Here is a 20,687-nt window from a genome sequence, read left to right on the forward strand (position 1 = left end):
GAGGCTGGCTTCCCCGTTCCCCCTAGTGACCGGCTTTTACTAATGGCATCATCAATAAAAGCCGATCTGGCCACTAGGGGTAACAGCATAGTAAGGGGAGAGGTCTGCTGCTCAGCGGTCCACGCTGGAGGTGAATGGGTACTGATTTAAGCAGAGGGGTTGAGCAAAGGGGGTCGGGGGGGGGGGGGGGGGTTAGAAGCACGGGGCTACCAATACTGAGACTCCTATGCCCTGCTACCTATACTGATGGCACATATATCTAGCAACCTATACTGAGGCTCATATACCTTGCTACCTATACTGAAGGCACGCATACCTTGCTACCTATACTGAAGGGACATATACCTTGATACCTATACTAAAGGCACATATACCCTGCTACCTATACTAAAGGCACATATATCTTGCGACCTATTCTGAAGGCACATATACTGTACCTTGCTACCTATACTGAGGCTCATATACCATGCTACCTATACTGAAGGCCCCTATGCTCTGCTACCCATATTAAAAGCACATATACCCTGCTACCAATACTGAAGACCCCTATACCTTGCGACCTATACTAAAGCCACATATACCTTGCTACCTATACTGAAGGCACATATATCTTGCTACTTATACTGAAGGCACATATATCTTGCTACTTATACTGAAGGCACATATACCTGCTACCTATACTAAAGGCACATATATCTTGCTACTTATACTGAAGGCACATATACCTTTCTACCTATACTGAAGGCCCCTATACCCTGCTACCTATACTGAAAGCACATATACCTTACTACCTATACTGAAGGCACATGTATCTTGCTACCTATACTGAAGGCACATATATCCTGCTATCTATACTGAAGCTCCTATACCCTGCTACCTATACTGAAGGCACATATACCTTGCAACCTATACTGAAGGCACATATACCCTGCAACCTATACTGAAGGCACATATACCCTGCTACCTATACTGAAGGCACATATACCCTGCTACCTATACTGAAGGCACATATGCCTTGCTACCTATACTGAAGGCACATATACCCTGCTACCTATACTGAAGGCACATATACCTTGCTACCTATACTGAAGGCACATATACCTTGCTACCTATACTGCAGGACCCTATACCCTGCTACCTATACTGAAGGCACATATACCTTGCTACCTATACTGCAGGACCCTATACCCTGCTACCTATACTGAAGGCACATATACCTTGCTACCTATACTGCAGGACCCTATACCCTGCTGGCTGGCTGCAGGACACCTATAAACTAACCAGGATTGGAGGAGACATGATTGCGAGGAGCAGGTAATCCTCTATAATAAAAGCCCAGTGTCCCTGCGTCCTCTCCTGTCCCTGTGTCCATGCGTTTGTGCTACTGTGCATGTGTGGCACGTGGGCGGACGTTGGAGAGCAGGAGGACGGGTGCAGGGGGAGCGTGGGCGTGTGCATGCGCATGCGGGGAGGACCGGTGGACGCGTCAGGGAGTGCGGCTGTGCACGCGCGCTGTGGGGAGCGCGTCTTGCATGCTGGGCAAGGTGGTGGTGGGGGGTTGTGGCTGAGCCATAGTGCCCATTTTGAATGGGCGGGCTTAATGTATAGTTTATAATAAAACCCCTGCCTACTCTCATACAGAACCCTCCCTCTACCTATATCTAACCCCAAGACCCCACCTGGTGCCTAACTATTAACCACTCCACTGCTGCCTAACCCTAACCACTCCACCCCTGCTGTCTAACCACTCCACCCTCTTTCCTGACCTTAGCCCCCCCCCCCCTCCGGTTAAACCTAACTACCCCCTGCCTACTTCATGTTTCTAAGGGGTGGTTCCTGCAAGTTTGTGCCACCAAGAATATTAAACAAACTACTTTTACTACTACTACTAATGCTAATACTACTACTACTACAACTACTAATAATAGATATTGATATTATTTTCACATATCCTTGTGATAATAGATTACTGAATCCTCATTTTTTGTTTTTTGTTTTTCTAAAGGCAGAGTAGCTCATTTCACGTTTACAAGACTTTGCACGCGCTTCACCCCTCCTCTGGAATGCCCTCCCACAACACATCTGTCACTCACCAACCTTCGTTACCTTTAAACGCTCTCTAAAAACACACTTGTTCCGACAAGCATATGCTCTACCTTAGGCCACTTCCCCTTTGTACTAAGACCAAATTGCACTCCTACTAGGTATCCTAAAACACACTGCCTCTATACATTTGCTGCACACTACCCCTCCTCCTGTTCCCCCCCCCCCATTCCCTTTAGATTGTAAGCCCGCGAGGGCAGGGCTCTCTCCCCCTTTTGTGTCTTGGTAACCTTTATACATTTTATTCATTATGTTCATTTTGTCACTGTCATTACCAATTCTATAATTTGTATTTTGTATCATTCTTTGTATTTTGTCACTAATTATGTATCTTGTATATTGGTGTACACGATTGTCTGTATTATTATGTACCCCATGTTTGTTTATTACTTTGTACAGCGCCACGGACTATGTTGGCACTTTATAAATCAATAATAATAATAATAATAATAATCTTTCTCAGCTCAAATCAATATATAGAGTTTCACAGTTTAAAAGTTGACTTTGGAATTCATTATTAATTATCTTTCCATGCCCACAGGTATCGTCTTCTTTTTCCAATACTGTACTGGCTTCAGTAAGTTCAATAACTCAATTACAATGTGTGTTCTTTTCTCTTCCCCTTTATCTTGTATTGTCAACTGGAAACACACCATTTCACATTGCCAATTAACTTGTAATGGCGTTCAATGCTGTAGTGCCTAACTTAATTTGAAAGGTGACTTCAGTGGGACGGTAAGCTCTGATCTGTGTTAGTTGTAAACAAAGTTCCACTTCATAAATCAAAAGACACAGTGCAATATAACTAATGTATTGCCAATACTGCGGTCACATGACATTGCACTCAATGGAATGTCACTGAACCATGAACTCAGTTATGAGAATGTAGTGAGTAATAGATGTCTACCGTCAGTGCTCCTTTCATTTAATTACTATCTTCTAATTTTATGAGGCTTAGTAAATCTCAAAGTATAGTTAAAATAGAAGTGTACTTTCATGATTCGAATAAAGTCAAACATAGGCCAAATGTGAAGCTGTTAAGGAAAACTGTAAGAGCAGTTTCACACTTATTGTGTGCATTGCGGCGCAACGCTTCTGCCACATCACACCCCAACACAAAAATGTCAATCATATGACCCTGCAGCAGAGAGCGCCAACAGGGCCATAGGCATAGCCCCACCTCCTCCAATTAGTGACGTGTTCCCTGCTGGACAGGAAGCAGTCACTGGGATTCCCCTTGTTCCGCACATGTGTGCCACAACACACCCCCTCCATCGTTTACACTTACTGTGTCGCCCATAGACTTTTCTTGCAGCAGGCTCCATGTGTTAAAGAGAACCTGTCTGGAACCTCTGCAATTCTGCCACAATATCCTCTGGTCTGGCGCATACTGCACATGCATTTCCCATGTGCAGGGATGCCCCCAGCCTCAGAAGCGTGATGGGGGAATGCTTATGGCCAGGCTGTGCCTGTGCCGACTGGCCCTGATTGAAAGACTTTGCGGGGTGAATTGCGGAGGATCCGGACGTGCAGGAGGTACGCTGAAGGAGCAAAAAGCCTGGAGGGGGCTGGAGGAAGCCCCGGTATGTATATTTTTTTAAAATACCCCCCGGCTCGGATACACTGTAACAGATTCCTGCAGGTGAGGGGAGCGGAAATTCCATTGTGATTTGTTCTGCTCAGGACACGGGAGTTGTTAAAGTGCACGTGAGACAAATAGTTTCTCGGGATTTATTCATACCTGGGGCTTCCTACAGCCCCCCTCAGGCTGTCACCGTCTCTCCGGGCCACTCCAGTCCATGTGTCAGGGACTCACCTCGGGGATCCCGCGATGCTGCCGTCTCCGCTGGTCTCCATGCGGGCTCCAGCACTTCCGGGTTCGCGCCGTCCTCTCGCGCGCACAGCAACCCCGGCGTCCATGGCAACAGGGGTGTGCGCGCGCAGCTAGGGAATGAGCAGGGACGGACGCATAGAGTCAAGCGTCCGTCCTATACGCTCAGAAGACGTATCACATAGTCAGCTGACATTATCAGTCAGCTGACAAAACAGAGGGCTCCTGTTGGTTGTGTCAGCTGGTATTACAGCTGACACTTAGGCAGGGATCATGCTGCATTTTGATTGGTTGTGGTGTGAGTGGCCGGCCACTGATTGGTTGAGTGAGATATTTAAACCTGACTTCCTCTCCAACACATTGCCCGTGATAGCTTGTGTCTTGCTTGCTGGGTGTGATTACTGCTGTGGATTTTCTGTGTACCGATTAAGCTTGGATATCGACTTCTCTTTGATTGCCGCCTGACCTGACCCTTGCCTGAATATCGACCATTCTGTGATTGCTGCCTGAACTGAACCTTGCCTGGATAACACTACTCTTGATCGCCGCCTGTACCGACCCCTGCCTGGACTCTGACCGTGATACCGTTTGTTCCTTCTGTACCTCGATATTTCTGATCTACCGTGTATGACCTTAGATTGTTCTGGACTGTGTTTAACTTCCTGTTTGATCTAGAGGATTATTTGCTCACCCTGCATTCAGCCCCAATACTTTGCACACTAAAGGCCTGGGTGTAACCGAAGTCGGGCAGGTGTTGTCTCCTCACCTCCTGTTCAAGCGGGGACGCGCCACATAGGGTGAAGCGTGTGGTGATAGATTGGGGCATTGGGGCTGATTTGTGAGTAGATACTCTGACAGGTCTTACATTATCACGGGCCCACTCCCCAAAATCAGCTATGAACGTTGACGGGGAACGTTCTCAAATGGAGCTCCTCTGTGAACTGGTGGCTCAGCTCAGAATTTCAGTGGAAGAGGTTCAGAAAAATTATTCACAAATCCAGGAACAGCTACGCGCTCCAGGCACTCCTCCCACTCCACTTTTGGCGGCTGCAGCCGTATCCGCTCCTGTTCCACCCCCACCAGTTGAGTCTGCCCCTGCACAGGTTCAACCTCTTGATTATCAAGTACCGGAACCCCGACTCCCCTTACCAGAGAGGTTTTCTGGGGATCGTTCAAAATTCAGACTTTTTCGGAGCGCATGTTTCTTGCATTTTTCACTGCTCCCCAGAACCTATGCCAGTGAAAGTACTCGAGTGGGAGCAATTATTTCTTTATTACAGGGAGAACCTCAGGCCTGGGCGCTCCGGCTAGTTGAGCAGCAACATCCAGCTCTTGCTAGTACCACCACACTCTTTGAGGCCTTAGCTGAACTCTATGAGGACCCCGGCAAAGGAGCTTCAGCCGAAACTGCTCTTCAGGCTCTCCGTCAAGGCAGGCGACCGGTGGAAGAATACGTGACTGAGTTTCGCCACTGGTCCGGAGACACAGCATGGAATGATGCAGCTTTGAAACATCAGTTCAGGTTGGGACTTTCAGAGCAATTAAAGGATGAATTGGCCAGGGTAGGAGTTCCTGGTACGTTGAAGGATTTGATTCAACTCTCCATCCAGATTGATCGACGTCTCAGGGAGAGACGCCAGGAAAGGGACTCATCCTTTAAACCAGTCTGGTCTTTATCAGTTCCTCCAGTTCCTGTTCCAGTATCTGTTCCCTCCTCGTCCACTTCTGATGAACCTGAACCCATGCAGTTGGGTGTTTCTAGACTGTCTGTGATCGAGAAAGCTAGGAGGAGGAAGGAGGGATTATGTCTCTATTGTGGGGGCCCGGGGCATTATGCTCAGAACTGTCCTATTAAAAGGAAGAAACAGGAAAACTCCAGCGCTTAGGTGAGGCCGAGGAAACTCACCTAGGCGATCAGGTATTTCCTCTTAAATATGACCGAGTATTATTACCTATTGATATTGTCAGAGGTGGCAAGAGTTACCAAGGTCAAGCATTTGTTGATTGTGGAGCTGCAGGTAACTTCATGGATCTAGCTTTGGCACAGGAGCTTGGTGTTCCTGTTTCTGTTTGTTCTGAAAGATTGTATGTGACAGCCATTGATGACACTCCACTGCAAGCTGGTCAGCCAATTTCTGTCACCTCTGACATCTCTGTAAAAATTGGTGCACTACATTCTGAAATACTGAAATTTTATGTCTTGAATATTCCCTCTAGTCCCATCATCTTGGGGTTACCATGGTTAAGATTGCATAATCCTATTATTGACTGGCAGTCAGGTCAATTGATTAAATGGTCTTCATATTGCAATAATAATTGTCTCACACGTTTATGTCTAGGGGCCACGTGTGTGGAGGAAAAATTACCAGAAGTTTACCATGAATTTATTGATGTTTTTTCCCCTCAGGCCGCTGACAAATTACCTCCACACAGGTCTTATGATTGTCCTATTGACCTTTTTCCAGGAACCATGCCACCTAGGGGAAGGTTATATAGCCTTTCAGGGCCTGAAGACAGGGCAATGAAAGACTATATTAAAGAAAACCTGGGCAAAGGGTTCATACGCCCCTCCTCATCCCCTGCGGGTGCTGGGTTTTTCTTTGTCGAAAAGAAGGATGGTGGGTTGAGGCCTTGTATTGATTATAGGGGTTTAAACAAAATCACTGTAAAAAACCGCTACCCTTTGCCGTTAATTGAGGATCTTTTTGCCCAGGTAGCCGGGGCTAAGGTATTTTCTAAATTAGACCTCAGAGGTGCTTATAATCTGATAAGGATCAGACAGGGGGATGAATGGAAAACGGCCTTTAATACCAAGGATGGGCACTACGAGTATTTGGTAATGCCGTTTGGGTTATGTAATGCCCCAGCTGTGTTCCAAGATTTCATCAATGATGTATTTCGTGATTATTTAGGACGTTTTCTGGTAGTGTATTTGGATGACATCTTAATTTTTTCCTCTTCTCTAGATGAACATCGTGAACATGTTAAGAGGGTGTTACAGAAACTCAGGGAAAATTGTTTATACGCTAAATTGGAGAAATGCGAGTTTGAGATTCAAGAAGTATCCTTTCTAGGTTATGTGATGTCTAGTTCTGGCCTAGCCATGGACCCTGCCAAGCTCTCAGCAGTATTAAACTGGCCCCAACCCACTGATCTGAAGTCCTTGCAACGCTTCCTTGGGTTTGCTAATTTTTATAGAAAGTTTATTAAAAAATTTTCCCTCAAGGTGGCCCCATTGACGGATCTCACTAAAAAAGGTGCAGATCCCTCCAATTGGACCTCTGGAGCACTAACAGCTTTTAAAGAATTAAAGGAGACCTTTTGTTCTGCCCCAGTTCTGACCCATCCTGATGTTCAAAGACCGTTTGTTTTGGAGGTAGACGCCTCAGAATTGGGGGTGGGGGCAGTACTTTCTCAATACACTGGTTCTCCTGAATGTCTCCACCCATGTGCCTTTTTCTCTAAAAAATTTTCTTCCGCTGAGCGGAATTATGACATTGGTAACAGAGAGCTCTTGGGGGTTAAACTAGCGTTTGAGGAGTGGAGACATTGGTTAGAGGGAGCCCTTCACCCTGTCACAGTTTTTACAGATCATAAAAACCTTGAATACATTGAGAACGCTAAAAGACTTAATCCGCGACAAGCTCGATGGGCTTTGTTCTTTTCGCGTTTTAATTTTACTATAACGTATAAACCTGGGTCAAAAAATGTGAAGGCGGATGCTCTATCCCGTAGTTTTGGGATTCCAGAGCCGCAGGCTAGGTCCCCTGAAACCATCATTCCTAAACAATATATCATTGCGGCCATTAATCTGTCCCCAGACCTCTCAGAAAAGTTGAAGTTTGCTCAAAGGAGGGTTCCACCAGGGAAACCAATTGATTGTCTGTTTGTTCCCCCTCACCTCAGGTTGCAGGTCCTGCAACAATTGCATGAGTCTAAAACCACAGGTCATCCAGGCGAGAAGAAGACACTTAATCTCTTAAAAAGACTGGTGTGGTGGCCTTCCTTGAGCAGGGACGTGTGTTCGTATGTTAAATCCTGTTCTGTTTGTGCCCGCAGTAAAGTTTTACGTACCAGTCCTCAAGGCACCCTCATGCCTTTACCTGTTCCACTAAAACCATGGACACATATTTCCATGGATTTTATTGTAGATCTGCCCAGTTCTCAGGGTAATACTGCTGTATGGGTTGTAGTGGACAGATTTAGCAAAATGTGTCATTTCATACCAATGCCAAAATTACCATCCGCTAAAGAATTAGCTCAACTTTTTATTTGCAACATTTTTAAATTACATGGGATACCTGAAAATATTGTATCTGACAGGGGGGTTCAATTTGTGTCACGGTTTTGGAAGGCCTTCTGTAATTGTCTAGGAATTTCGTTGTCATTCTCCTCAGGGTACCACCCAGAAACTAATTAGCAGACAGAAAGGACCAATCAGAATTTAGAGCAATTTCTGCGATGTTTCGTAGCCAACTGTCAGGAGACTTGGTCTGATTACCTGTCCTTTGCTGAATTTGCCATCAATAATGCTGAAAATGCTTCCACTAAGATGTCTCCTTTTCAGATTGTTACAGGGTTGCATCCAAAATTTTGCTCACTGTCTCCAACTTCCTCTGATCTTCCCGACCTCGACAATTGGGTTGCTCACATGGAGTTGGTTTGGAAACAGGTTCAGGAGAACTTAAAGGTAGCAGGGCAACGACAAAAGTCATTTGCTGACCGTCATCGGTCTCCTGAACCACAGTTTGTGCCTGGGGATATGGTTTGGGTGTCTACTCGAAACATTTCTCTTAGACAACCATCTACCAAATTAGGACCTAAATTTATTGGTCCCTATCCAATATCTCAAAAAATCAATGACGTGACTTATAGAGTCAAGATGCCGAATTCCCTCAGGGGGGTAGATTCATTTCATGTCTCGTTACTGAAATCTGCCGTTAATTGTGATCAATCTGTTACTCCCAGTATCCAGATCCTGTGATGGTCAATGGTGAAATTGAATATGAGATAGAGAAAATCTTAGATTCACGTATTGTAAAAAAGTCACTACAATTTCTGATTGATTGGAAGGGTTATGGTCCAGAGGAAAGGTCATGGGTTCCCGCTAGACAGGTTCATGCTGATCAAATAATTAAAGAATTTTATGACAAATTTCCTTTCAAACCTCGATTAGAGTGTCCAGGGGCCACTCCTCGGGGGGGGGGGGGGGGGGGGGGGGGGTAATGTCAGGGACTCACCTCGGGGATCCCGCGATGCTGCCGTCTCCGCTGGTCTCCATGCGGGCTCCAGCACTTCCGGGTTCGCGCCGTCCTCTCGCGCGCACAGCAACCCCGGCGTCCATGGCAACAGGGGTGTGCGCGCGCAGCTAGGGAATGAGCGGGGACGGACGCATAGAGTCAAGCGTCCGTCCTATACGCTCAGAAGACGTATCACATAGTCAGCTGACATTATCAGTCAGCTGACAAAACAGAGGGCTCCTGTTGGTTGTGTCAGCTGGTATTACAGCTGACACTTAGGCAGGGATCATGCTGCATTTTGATTGGTTGTGGTGTGAGTGGCCGGCCACTGATTGGTTGAGTGAGATATTTAAACCTGACTTCCTCTCCAACACATTGCCCGTGATAGCTTGTGTCTTGCTTGCTGGGTGTGATTACTGCTGTGGATTTTCTGTGTACCGATTAAGCTTGGATATCGACTTCTCTTTGATTGCCGCCTGACTTGACCCTTGCCTGAATATCGATCATTCTGTGATTGCTGCCTGAACTGAACCTTGCCTGGATAACACTACTCTTGATCGCCGCCTGTACCGACCCCTGCCTGGACTCTGACCGTGATACCGTTTGTTCCTTCTGTACCTCGATATTTCTGATCTACCGTGTATGACCTTAGATTGTTCTGGACTGTGTTTAACTTCCTGTTTGATCTAGAGGATTATTTGCTCACCCTGCATTCAGCCCCAATACTTTGCACACTAAAGGCCTGGGTGTAACCGAAGTCGGGCAGGTGTTGTCTCCTCACCTCCTGTTCAAGCGGGGACGCGCCACATAGGGTGAAGCGTGTGGTGATAGATTGGGGCATTGGGGCTGATTTGTGAGTAGATACTCTGACAGGTCTTACACCATGTGCGTGCCCCATCAGGCTATTGTGGCTGGGAGCATTGTATACCTGCACAGTAGTACTTAGGGGAACCGGAGTGGCCTGGGGAGATGGCGAGGGACTGAACAGCCTGAAGGGGGTTGGAGGTAGCCGCAGGAAAGTATAAATCCTCAGACACTATTTGTCTCATGTTCTCTTTAAGGATCTAGCAAGATGGATTCTTAAATGAACTGTAGTGAAAATAGTGTAATGAATAAAATTGCTTATATTTTGCAATATTCACTTATAAATTATTTGCTAAGTGTTTGTCCATTGTCTCTTTCCTCATCCCGATGTTCATTCTGAAATTTATCACAGATGGCTACATGTATAGACCTGACAGGGGAGGTCTTTGGAATGTTCATTTACTGATAGTTCTATGCACAGAGGGAGATACTGCTTGCTTGGCAGTTGGAAAATACATTATTTCCCACAATGCAATAAAGTTTGCAGACAAGAACCTGTCAGTGCCATGGCACTGAGGAAGGGGTTTCACCACAATTCAGCCCTACAGACATTCTTACTCCCTGTTGATCTATTTGAGGAACGGTAAAGATTTTCTAGAAAAGTGGGTATTGTCTAATGATTGGAATGAAGTTCAAGGTTGAAGTTTCTCTTTAATGACCCATGACGATTGAACTGGATCGATCGGCTGCCCAATGATTGTCGACTGAAACGGAATGATTGTCGGCTGAAACATTCATTATCAACAATTTTGGCCAACAAATATTACATGTGTGTTCATACCTTCACTCTCTGTTTTCAGGTGCCAATTCAAAACTTATTACAAAGCTATTAGATAGATGCTTCTTTTTAACTCTATGTTTAGAGATGGGTTTTAACTATTCCTGTGACAGTGTACAGTTTTTGTATAAAACAAAACAGTCATTCTTGGTCTCTGGGCAATAGATTACATTGAACAAGTTCTTAAGTGAACCTCAAGTGACAAGTGACATGATGATATCAACACTGGCATATATAGGAACGCTACTTAAATCTAGCCTGTGTATCTTTTATCGTCTTTTTTATTGCAAGGGTTAATCAACCAGTGCTGTGTCTGTGCAGTCAGAGAAGATGAACTGCAGTCCAATAACAGCAGTAGCACTTCTAAAAAGTAATTATAAGCCAAAACACTACTATCTGGCTAAACAAACGTTCCTGATAACAGGGTTGTGCTGAAAAGATGAAAGAATCATTATTGCTCTGCACTTGAGCTGAATGAACAACTGTTTTTTTACTTAGAATTTAGCCACTTCCGTTGAAAATAAAAAAATATTAGGGAAGTTATGTTTACCATTGCTATGACAAATACAATTTGGTTTGCTTTTATCAATATAGACAGTCAGCACACATCTGAAAAATATGCCTAAAATATAAAAAAAAAGCTCAACAGAATTACTAACCTGGCATCCCAAGGCGATAACCAGTTGTAAAGTTAGCAACAAATCCCTTTGCTGTTGCTGTTGAATCTGATGTGAAATACACTGTCATCTGATTAGTAGTAGAGTAGACATCTGGTAATGTAAATGTTCCTGTATAAACAGCTAAAAGAAAAAAAAAAGGAAAAAATCACTTGAGTCTCTTGAATGCGAGTCAGGCAAAAACAGCACTGGAAATTTGACTGCAGTCGGCCCCACCATTTGCCGTAATGTATATAACAATTATAGCTGCGTTCAGGCAGTAATATTGGTGCCACCAAAAGCCATTTGGCCACCAACAATTGCTGGAATCCGAATCACGTTTTACCTCTGAGTCAATGGTGGCGTGGAAGGGTAATGGTAATTAATGCTGCCGTGACTTTTGCAGGAGAAGGGTGAGCCATTTTTTAGCTTTACCTGTGCCCAAACTTTCCTACGCCTTAATTACTTGTATGCCTTGCATGTACAGTGTGTAAATTCAAGTAAAAGAATGGATGGAACAAACTAGTAAAGCTAAAAGACATTCAGTTAAAAGATTTAAAAAAAAAAGAAAAAATATCACAGAATAACATGGCTATCTTCTCATACCATGCCAGTCCTAATAGGAGTTGTGTAATCTCTCAATAACTATAACTACCACTTTTTTTCAACTGGAAATAATGCCACCATGAGACTCAGATATAGACCTGATTTGGCACAATGGAATGCACTAACTACCTAGGGACCGCCTAATGCCGATGGGCGTGGCCGCGGCGGCCGCCCCACGACCGCTTAACGCCGATTGGCGTGAAGTCCTGGGTGTAACGATTGTGGAATTATCTCTGTGGTCAGCGCACAAGATGTGCGCTGACACTGCGGAAGTCCTTCACAAGCGTATCAAATGATGGAACCCAGCTTTTGGTGCAAAGCACCAGTAGAGGGGAATTCCCACCGGCAGATGGAGCTGTGGAGTGCAGAGGAACAAACCCTCTGCGCCGCCACAGATGCCAGGTGGAAATTGTACGAAGGGAAGCAACACAGGGCAAGATAGCCCCTAAAGAGAGAGAATGAGCACAGGGACAGAATGTATGTGTGTGCACCAATCTAGTCGCCACCCAGCGACGGTGAACACACAACAGCAGAAATGAATTGGGAACGCAATCGCAAGAGTGGCGATTGCCAATGAGAATGAGCACAGGGACAGAATGTATGTGTGTCGACCAATCTAGTCGCCACCCAGCGACGGTGAACACACAACAGCAGAAACAAAGTGGGAATGCAATCGCAAGAGTGGCGATTGCCAATAGTGACACAAGACCGAGTAAGACAGAGCACAAGTGTAGCAAGAAAGGCACAGCAAACAACAATGATCAGAACGTCAAGGAAAATAACAAACGCTAGCTAAACGCGAACACCGCACTCATTCGCAACAGCGAAGGCGTTTGAGACACGATCACCGCGCGTTAAGCGCCCAGTGATAAGCGTGCCACCCTAACTAACCAATGTAACACAAACACGGAATAGAGAACGCGAACGCTTGCTAAATGGTTACCTACCCGAGCCTACAGCAAGCGTTCGTATCAGACAAGACAGACAGAAGGAGTAGCCAGTAGCAACCGCAGTTCTGGCCTACACTCCCAGACAGAGTACAGAAGGAACCACTGCCTCTAACGCTAGGGCGAGTGTGATCCCAAAAGACAGAACGATCTCCTGTCGGCCGCCACTGGTGACAAGACAATCGCAAGACAGGAGGAGTAACCAGTAGCAACCGCAGCCGAGGTATACTCCAAGATACAGACTAGAAAGATCCACCGCCTCTAACGCTAGGGCAAATGCGATCTAAAACAGAATGATTCACTATCGCCAACCGCTGACGACAGGGCAATCGCACAGACAAGAAAAGACAGAATAGGCAGTACAAATATACAACCTGACTGCGCTAGAAGGGATGCCTAGTGCAGTCCCAAGGAATTACTCTAAGATAATCTTAGCAAACAACAGCAAAGGCTGACACTCCAAGAGAGTTCAGCAGGAACAAACCATCATGACCAGCAAGGAATTCTGGGAGCACACGGCATTTATACTGCAAGCCATCAAAGGATGCAGCTAGGCAATTTACATGACAAGTGCATGCAAATTTCCCACTAGCAGAGCAACTCTGAAACTTGCAAAGTGAAGACAGGTCTCTTTTCCAGAGACCTGCAGCACTCAGACCTAAAGAATGGTCAAACAGCTGTCTGCCTGTGCAGAAAGCTGAGTGGATCATTACACTGGGGCTGCAGTTTCCCAGGGAACGGCCGTGCACATGCGCGATCGTTCCCTGCCATTTCACGGAACGGAGTTCCGTGATTAGCCTGCTAGCAGCCGGTCGCGGCTAGCAGGCTGTTTGTAAACGAAAGGGGAAAGAAATCCCCTTTGTTTATAACTGTACAGCGCTGCGGTCCCCGTCAGTACTGTACGAAATCGTCGATCCTCAGCCTCTGATTGGCCGGGGAGTGCCGTCCTCTCATAGGCTGATGCCTATGAGAGGTCGGAACAGGATGGATCGCCGTCCTGTTCAACTCTCTTTACGGAGAGGAGGAGGGATGGGGAGGGAGGAGGGAGGGAGAGAGAGCCTCATAGAGGCTTGGGAAAATTAAAAAAAAAAACACTGCCACAGCAATCGGACCCCTCTGGCGGCATGTCCCCTTAGGGACAAAAAAAGGAGGTGAGTCCGATCGCTGGATTCCATAGCTGGGCTGTGCAGGAGGCTGAAAAGCCTTCACAGCCCAGCACAACAAAGAAGAGCCTGGTCATAAGGGGGTGTTAGCACTGTGGTTGTCAAGTGGTTAATAATAAAAGGTGGACAAAGAAAAAATGACAAACCTTTTGAATATTGTAAGCATGAATATTAATATATGCTTACAATATTCAAAAGTATGTTCTGCTTTGTTTTTTTCACCAGAGACATTCATGGTTGTCCTTTAACTTGAAATTGAAACCAGGATGGTCATCCATATACGGAAGTCGGAAAAATACAATTTGCTTTGAGTGTTGAGTTCGATTGAATACAAATTTATGTAATTTTGCCTATTTCTGTATATGCCAAAGCCTTGTGAAAAGGTAATATGTTGGTACTTTATAAGTAGAATAATAATAATACTAATATTGACAGACTTCTTGTAGCAGCCTCTAGGGGTGCAGTGAATGGTAGTTTGATTATACAAGAGTAATACGGCAAGTAACAGCTGTTTTCATTTAATCAATTGGGTGTTTCATGTTAATGCTGCTGGATAAACAGTTACCCGGCATTCTGCAGTCATGTGACAAGTAGTGTAGAAAAAGAAAAGGTTAATCTGACAGGTGCAATGTAAATGAAACAAATAGTATACCCTGTGTGGCACATAAACACAAACACATGTTATATTCTGGTTCTGAATGTTGAAGTTAAAATGTAACAATTCTTTAACAGTTTTAATAGTTTAGGCATTCATACTACCGAAAATGTTATGATTTTTTTTCCCCCACGCATATCATTTACAGCATCAGTAAGGGACTCTGTGGATAGATGTATCATTTTAACCAGTAAAAATGTTTCCTGTTTTGTAGCTTTCATCGATCTCACCACAGATCAGACATTCTCTTTATTCTCTGGCATCCTGCTGCCATTCACTCTTTACTATACCCCCTGTCAGGCTACAGTCTTTCACTTTTCCTCATCTAGTCTTCTTTTTCTGTTCTGTGTGACTATGGAAGAGCAATCAGCAAAGATTCTCCTCTGTAACCATCTAGGGCTTTCACAATTCAACATAAAGAAAAATGCTTCTTCGGTATGATAGCATCATGTAGGATTGCGCCCAAAGTGGAAGTAGTAAAAAAAAACCTGAATTTCTGTTGACCATGTGCCACGCAGGGTATACTATTTGTTTAATTTACATTGCACCAGTCAGATTAACCTTTTCTCTCTCTATACCGCATGTCACATGACCGCAGAATGACGGTAACTATTTGTCCAGCAGCATCACCATGAAACACCCCTGCCCCCTCTCCCCTTCAATTCCTCCAATTGTATCTATCCCTATGTATCTATAGATTTATTTAGATTATGATATCTGTGTCACTTAGCACTTCCATGAATTAATGTGATTTTGCTTTAAATGAAATCTCTAATGAAAAAAACAGCCCCTGGGGGGTACTTACCTCAGGAGGGGGACGTCTGTGGAGCCTAATGAGGCGTCCCCCTTCTTGTACAGCCTTCTGCATCCAGTGCTGAAAGCCCCCAAACGCCACATGCAGTAAAATTTACCTTTTGGGCTCCAGCACAGGCAGGTACAGTAGAAGCTTTCCGATCAGGCTCTGGCGGAAATAGCCGGTCCGCTCTGCTGCATGGGCGACTCACGTCTGCGCAGTAGAGACTCGATCAGGCTCAACTATCTATATCGGAGCCTGATCTGAAAGCTTCATTTACTTCTGCGCTGTAGCCTTGAAGGTAAATATTGCATAGTGCTGCTGCGCTTGCGCAGTGCTTATCCACAATTGGTTTTAGGAATTTTCGGGGGCAGCCAACGCTGGATTCCCAAGGCTAGAGAGGATAGGAAAGGCTCATTATGATCCTGAAGCTTCCCCCTCCCGAGCTGCATCTCCGCTCCAAATGACGCTCAGGTCGGGTCGCGGCTTGATGATGTCATCAAGCCGGGACCCGGTGCTGACGTCAGACGGAACAGAGATGCTGGCCAGAGCAGAGGGGGGCGTCGATCGTCACTGGAACAGCAGGGAGGTGAGTGGATCCTCTTCTTTTCCCCCTGCCGCCGCCGCTGTCAAAGTGATCACTACGATCTGACGGCGATCGTAGTGATCACGTGATTAGCAGCCATACGCGATGGCTGCTGATCACTGAGGGGAGATGCCAGCTGTCATATGACAGCTTAATCTCCCCCTCCGGGTGCGCACGATCCCGTCGGGATGGTTCTTTAGCGCGGACGTTGAATCAACGTCCAGTCAGAACTGTACCACCACCTACTGGACATTGATTCAACCTACGTCGGTCCCCAAAAGGTTAAAGTGAGCCTGAAGAGAAAAAAGGTGCCAGAAATGGACACTTACCTCGGTATAGGGAGGCCTCTGGATAATCCAGAAGCTTTCTCCATGCACCCTCTTCTTCACCGATCCAGCGCTGGGAGCTCCTGAACCTCTTTGGCTCTACTAAAATGCTGGTACATGCCCTAATCAGATCTCACCTTGATTATTGTAACATCCTCTTCCCTGACACATCAACTAACAGACTAGCCTCTCCACATGTCGTCTTGTTTATGAAATGGTGTTCCTCTCTACCAGGGTTTTAATGAGACTCTGTAACAAAATTTTCAGCCATATTTCTTCTATCCTATAAGTTCTTATACCTGTTCTAATGTGGTCTGTCTTACTGCAGCCTTTCCTAGTTGCACAGTCGCTGTAATATCTCTGTTATCTAACCCAATCTTCTTTCCTTTGTCAGCTTTGTCGGCTCAGGTAAAAATGTGCTGCTCTGCTTGTGATAGGGAGAAGCTATACACACCCTCTCCATGCCCCTGCAGGCTCTGTAGGAGTCACAGACTGAGCTTCTCTGAGCCTATCACAAGCTGGTTAGCAGCCATGTCTTTTGTTCGTAAACACTGCTTAAAACTGGCAATTACAAGCCAGGATTGCAGCAGGGAGTGGCAGAAACAGCACAGTGGGGCCCAGGAGAACAGAATGAATAGAATGGTATGCTTTTTGTTGTAACAATTTTAGAGTACAAATTCTCTTTAAGTAGTTGCTAACTTCCCAGAGGAGTCACTTCAAGCTCCTAAAGCTAATAGGAACCTGTAAAATAAAAATCAAACAGATACTTTCCTAAGGAGAGGGAAAGCTCTGGGTCCTATAGAGCCTTCCCTCTCCTTTCATGGTCCCCTTGCTGCAGCACTGAACCCTTCCCCCCCCCCCCCCCTTCCCCAGTTTGAATCCCTCACCGGAGAAGGATTCGGAAGTATTGGGGGCCGAGTGTGCACTCGAAGACAGGTGGCTATGTGCTGCCCATGCATGAGAGTGTGAGAGAGCATCGCAGAGGTCGAATACTGCTACAGGGAGTGACAGACAGCACTGGAACGAGGGATCCGTGAGAGGAGTGGGAAGGCTCTATAGGGCCCAGACCCCTCCCTCTCCTTAGTATCTGTTTGCTTGTTTTTTGTTTTTTTGTACAGGTTCCCATTAGCTTTAAAGGTTGCAACACTTGATTTTTGGGGTTCATTTAAAGTTCTAAGGAAGTAGTTCGAGGTACCGCACATATGTGTTTGATATTGCCACAATTACTTTAAAGAAGTTGGATGGACTGAAAAACATTTCACTCAATAAACAACTTTTGGTCGTGTTGGAATTTTAATATGAATACCTTCAAATTTAACATCCCTGTACATCGATCATCATCTCAGGCCATCATCATTCTCTGTTTAGCATTACAATTACCACTGAACACCACTTTGCTACTTAAAGCGACTCTGTAATAAAAATTTTCAGCCTTATTTCTTCTATCCTATAAGTTCCTATTGTTATAAACTGTTCTTATCACCTTGCTTCGACACCATCGTCTCACAGACTGTGAGATCACTTGACTCTCCACACAGCAAACAGGAAATAGACTTTCTCAGGCTTCTCCAATGTTTCCGTTATTTATTCAAGTCACAGAAAGACAGATAGATACAGTCATCATATCCTAGCTATGCAAATCTTCATGTTGCATTATCAGCTCGTGATTAGACTCCCTGCTGAAGTCTATCAGGTACCTTCTTCCTACCTACGTTACACTAAACTACCTATGTACATAGCATACATTATATCAGCTTACATAAAGGACGAACATGCTTAGAGGTTAGAGGTCCCAGTCAGCCTTGCGAGCTAGTGCGGAAGGAAGAAGCAGAAGTGCCCTCTCCATCGCTTGCTCCAGATTTAATACCGACTAGGAAAGAGTTAAATATGACATCATCTTCGCCACCCCCTAGATAAGTCTATTGGTGGACCCACTTGTGGTGTCATCATACACACCTACTCGATTAATAATCAATGAGACATTTGACATACATGCAGGAATGTGAATATTTACAAAACATGGCTGATGTTTATTGTTCCATGTCCAGGTCAGGGAGACCTGCGGCCTTGTTCAGAACAGCTTCTTGGTATGTTCTAGTTCTGCTGACAGAACTGCAGATTTTCTCTCTTCAGAGAAAATCCCCTTAAAGGGCAGGTCTGCTCATCAAGCCTTTTTGACTAACTCAGTCCAAATAACTGAGGCCTACTTAAATTATAACAATCCCCCCTAAAACGGCTTGACCCGCAGATCCCAGCGTCTGAACCTCCCAGTACCTGGTTTCTTTCTTGTATGTTTCACTTTTCGATGTTCGTGCTCACACAACTTCTCTGCTCTAGGTGGTTACCCCTGGAAGAGAGAGAGCAAGACCTCTTAGTCTTCCTGTAACCAGGCTCTCTGGGGAGGCCCAACTTCTAAGTCCCTCAATACCACATGCTCAGCATTTGCGTCACTTGCGTATCACTCACAAACTTGCATGACCACAGAAAAGTGAAACTCGTTTGTTTGTTACTCGATGGAGCAGGGCCAGGTGCCTTCTAAAAGAGCGCCTTTATACAATCAGCTCCATCACAGGTACTACTAAACCTATACCCGTAACCCTGTATATCCCTTAATTTAAACTATTGGTTCAGGAGATTGTTTATGAGGCACCAATCCCTGGACCGGTTAATTTATTTTACGTAATTTTAACCCGCAACCTCACCTGGAAAATGATGCCTAAAGTTGTCATCCCCATCCAGACGACCAGTGGGTGTAGAAAGAACTTTGGAACTGCAGATGCCCCGTCCGAGTGTCCCTGGAACATCACCGGAACCTTTGTCCACCAGGGCAGACTGGAACTCACCTGCTCATTTTTGTGTTCTACCTCGTTAAGATCACCTGTATCATGGTGAAATCTTATCTCTAACTTCGTGTACTGTTTGTTTAACCTTTGTAACAAAATGTGGTCGTCTTGGATCAAACCCTGTTCCCCTTTGTCCCATGTCGTGTTCTCTTTCAGGACGGGAACTACCCGTGAAACTTTGACCTTTAGAGTTCTCTTAACAATTTGAGAAACAACGTCATCAAACCTGGATGACAGGATCCATATGGGATCTCCACTCACACAATATGTTCCCCTTGGAAACTCCCCCTTATCGGAACAATTATGAGAATATACCTTGAATGTATCATTAGACCTTATGTTAAAAAACCAAACCTTTCCTTCAGCCACCGGAACTATCGGTTGGGCTTCAGGGTGGATCTTTTGAATGGTAGCCTCGCATTCTGCGTTATTGAGCCTGCAGGCTTCTTCCCTAAATTTGACTTGCCCCGGCCCACGCAGGTACTTCTGCAAGAATTGCCCGCATGAGGACAACTCTACTTGTTTCACCTCCCTGTCTATCACCAAAAAAGGTTGACCTCTCAGGTCCTGGTGTAAGACACGGGTTGAGGTGGGAACTAAGGAAGTAGCAGTGCCTAAAGGAATGTTGCACCGTTTCCATTTGTTCACCCAAACATCTCGAAGCTGCCATGCAAAAGATCCTTCTCCAGAAAAATTAATATACCTCCCCTTGTCCAATCTCTCGCTGACAAAATATGTCCCCATCTGTCCTGATTGGACCTCTTCCCCCCTTATGTCCTGAGGCACACTATGTACCGGAGGTCGGGAAGACTGTACTCTCTGCAATCGTTCGATTAAGAGTACCTCTTCACTTACCAAACTATCCTGAGGATAAGCTGCTGCATATGGACTGTGTAATATCGTCCCCTGTTGTGACCCGTGTGGTGTGAATGGGGTTCCCTGTGTGGGCTTTCCCTCCCCCGGGACCGCTCTCCCCACCCTCTTTGTCACCTGGAAATGTGGCTTGATCTCGATTTTTACTTCTTGTTTCGAGAACCACCCACCCTTGGCTTTCCAGCCTTTACGTGTGTATAGTTGTTTCAGAGGCACTCTCTGTTGGTAGCTCCAGAGTGTGATGTTGTCCCTTGCGTCTCTCTGGTAAGAGAATTGACGCCCCCTGCTCGTTCCTCTCCAATCTGGAACCATCTCACTCTGCATAACCAAGACAAGGTACCCCTGAATCACACACTCCACCTTTTGCATGTACCCATTGTACTGCAATGTACCTTTTAACAAACCTTTGGATCGGTGCATCGA

General features: G+C 45.5%; 1 long non-coding RNA gene across 1 annotated transcript in view; it reads right to left on the reverse strand.

The window, feature by feature from the left end:
• Positions 1–11,611, reverse strand: part of LOC137547229 (uncharacterized) — a 32,551-nt gene extending 20,940 nt beyond the window's left edge. Inside the window, exon 1 of the long non-coding RNA XR_011026533.1 lies at positions 11,476–11,611. This is a non-coding gene — a long non-coding RNA (uncharacterized lncRNA). The remainder of the gene's footprint in view (positions 1–11,475) is intronic.
• Between the last annotated feature and the right edge of the window lie 9,076 nt (positions 11,612–20,687).

Source organism: Hyperolius riggenbachi, chromosome 2 (genome assembly GCF_040937935.1).
Source record: "Hyperolius riggenbachi isolate aHypRig1 chromosome 2, aHypRig1.pri, whole genome shotgun sequence".
Taxonomy (NCBI): Eukaryota; Metazoa; Chordata; class Amphibia; order Anura; family Hyperoliidae; genus Hyperolius; species Hyperolius riggenbachi.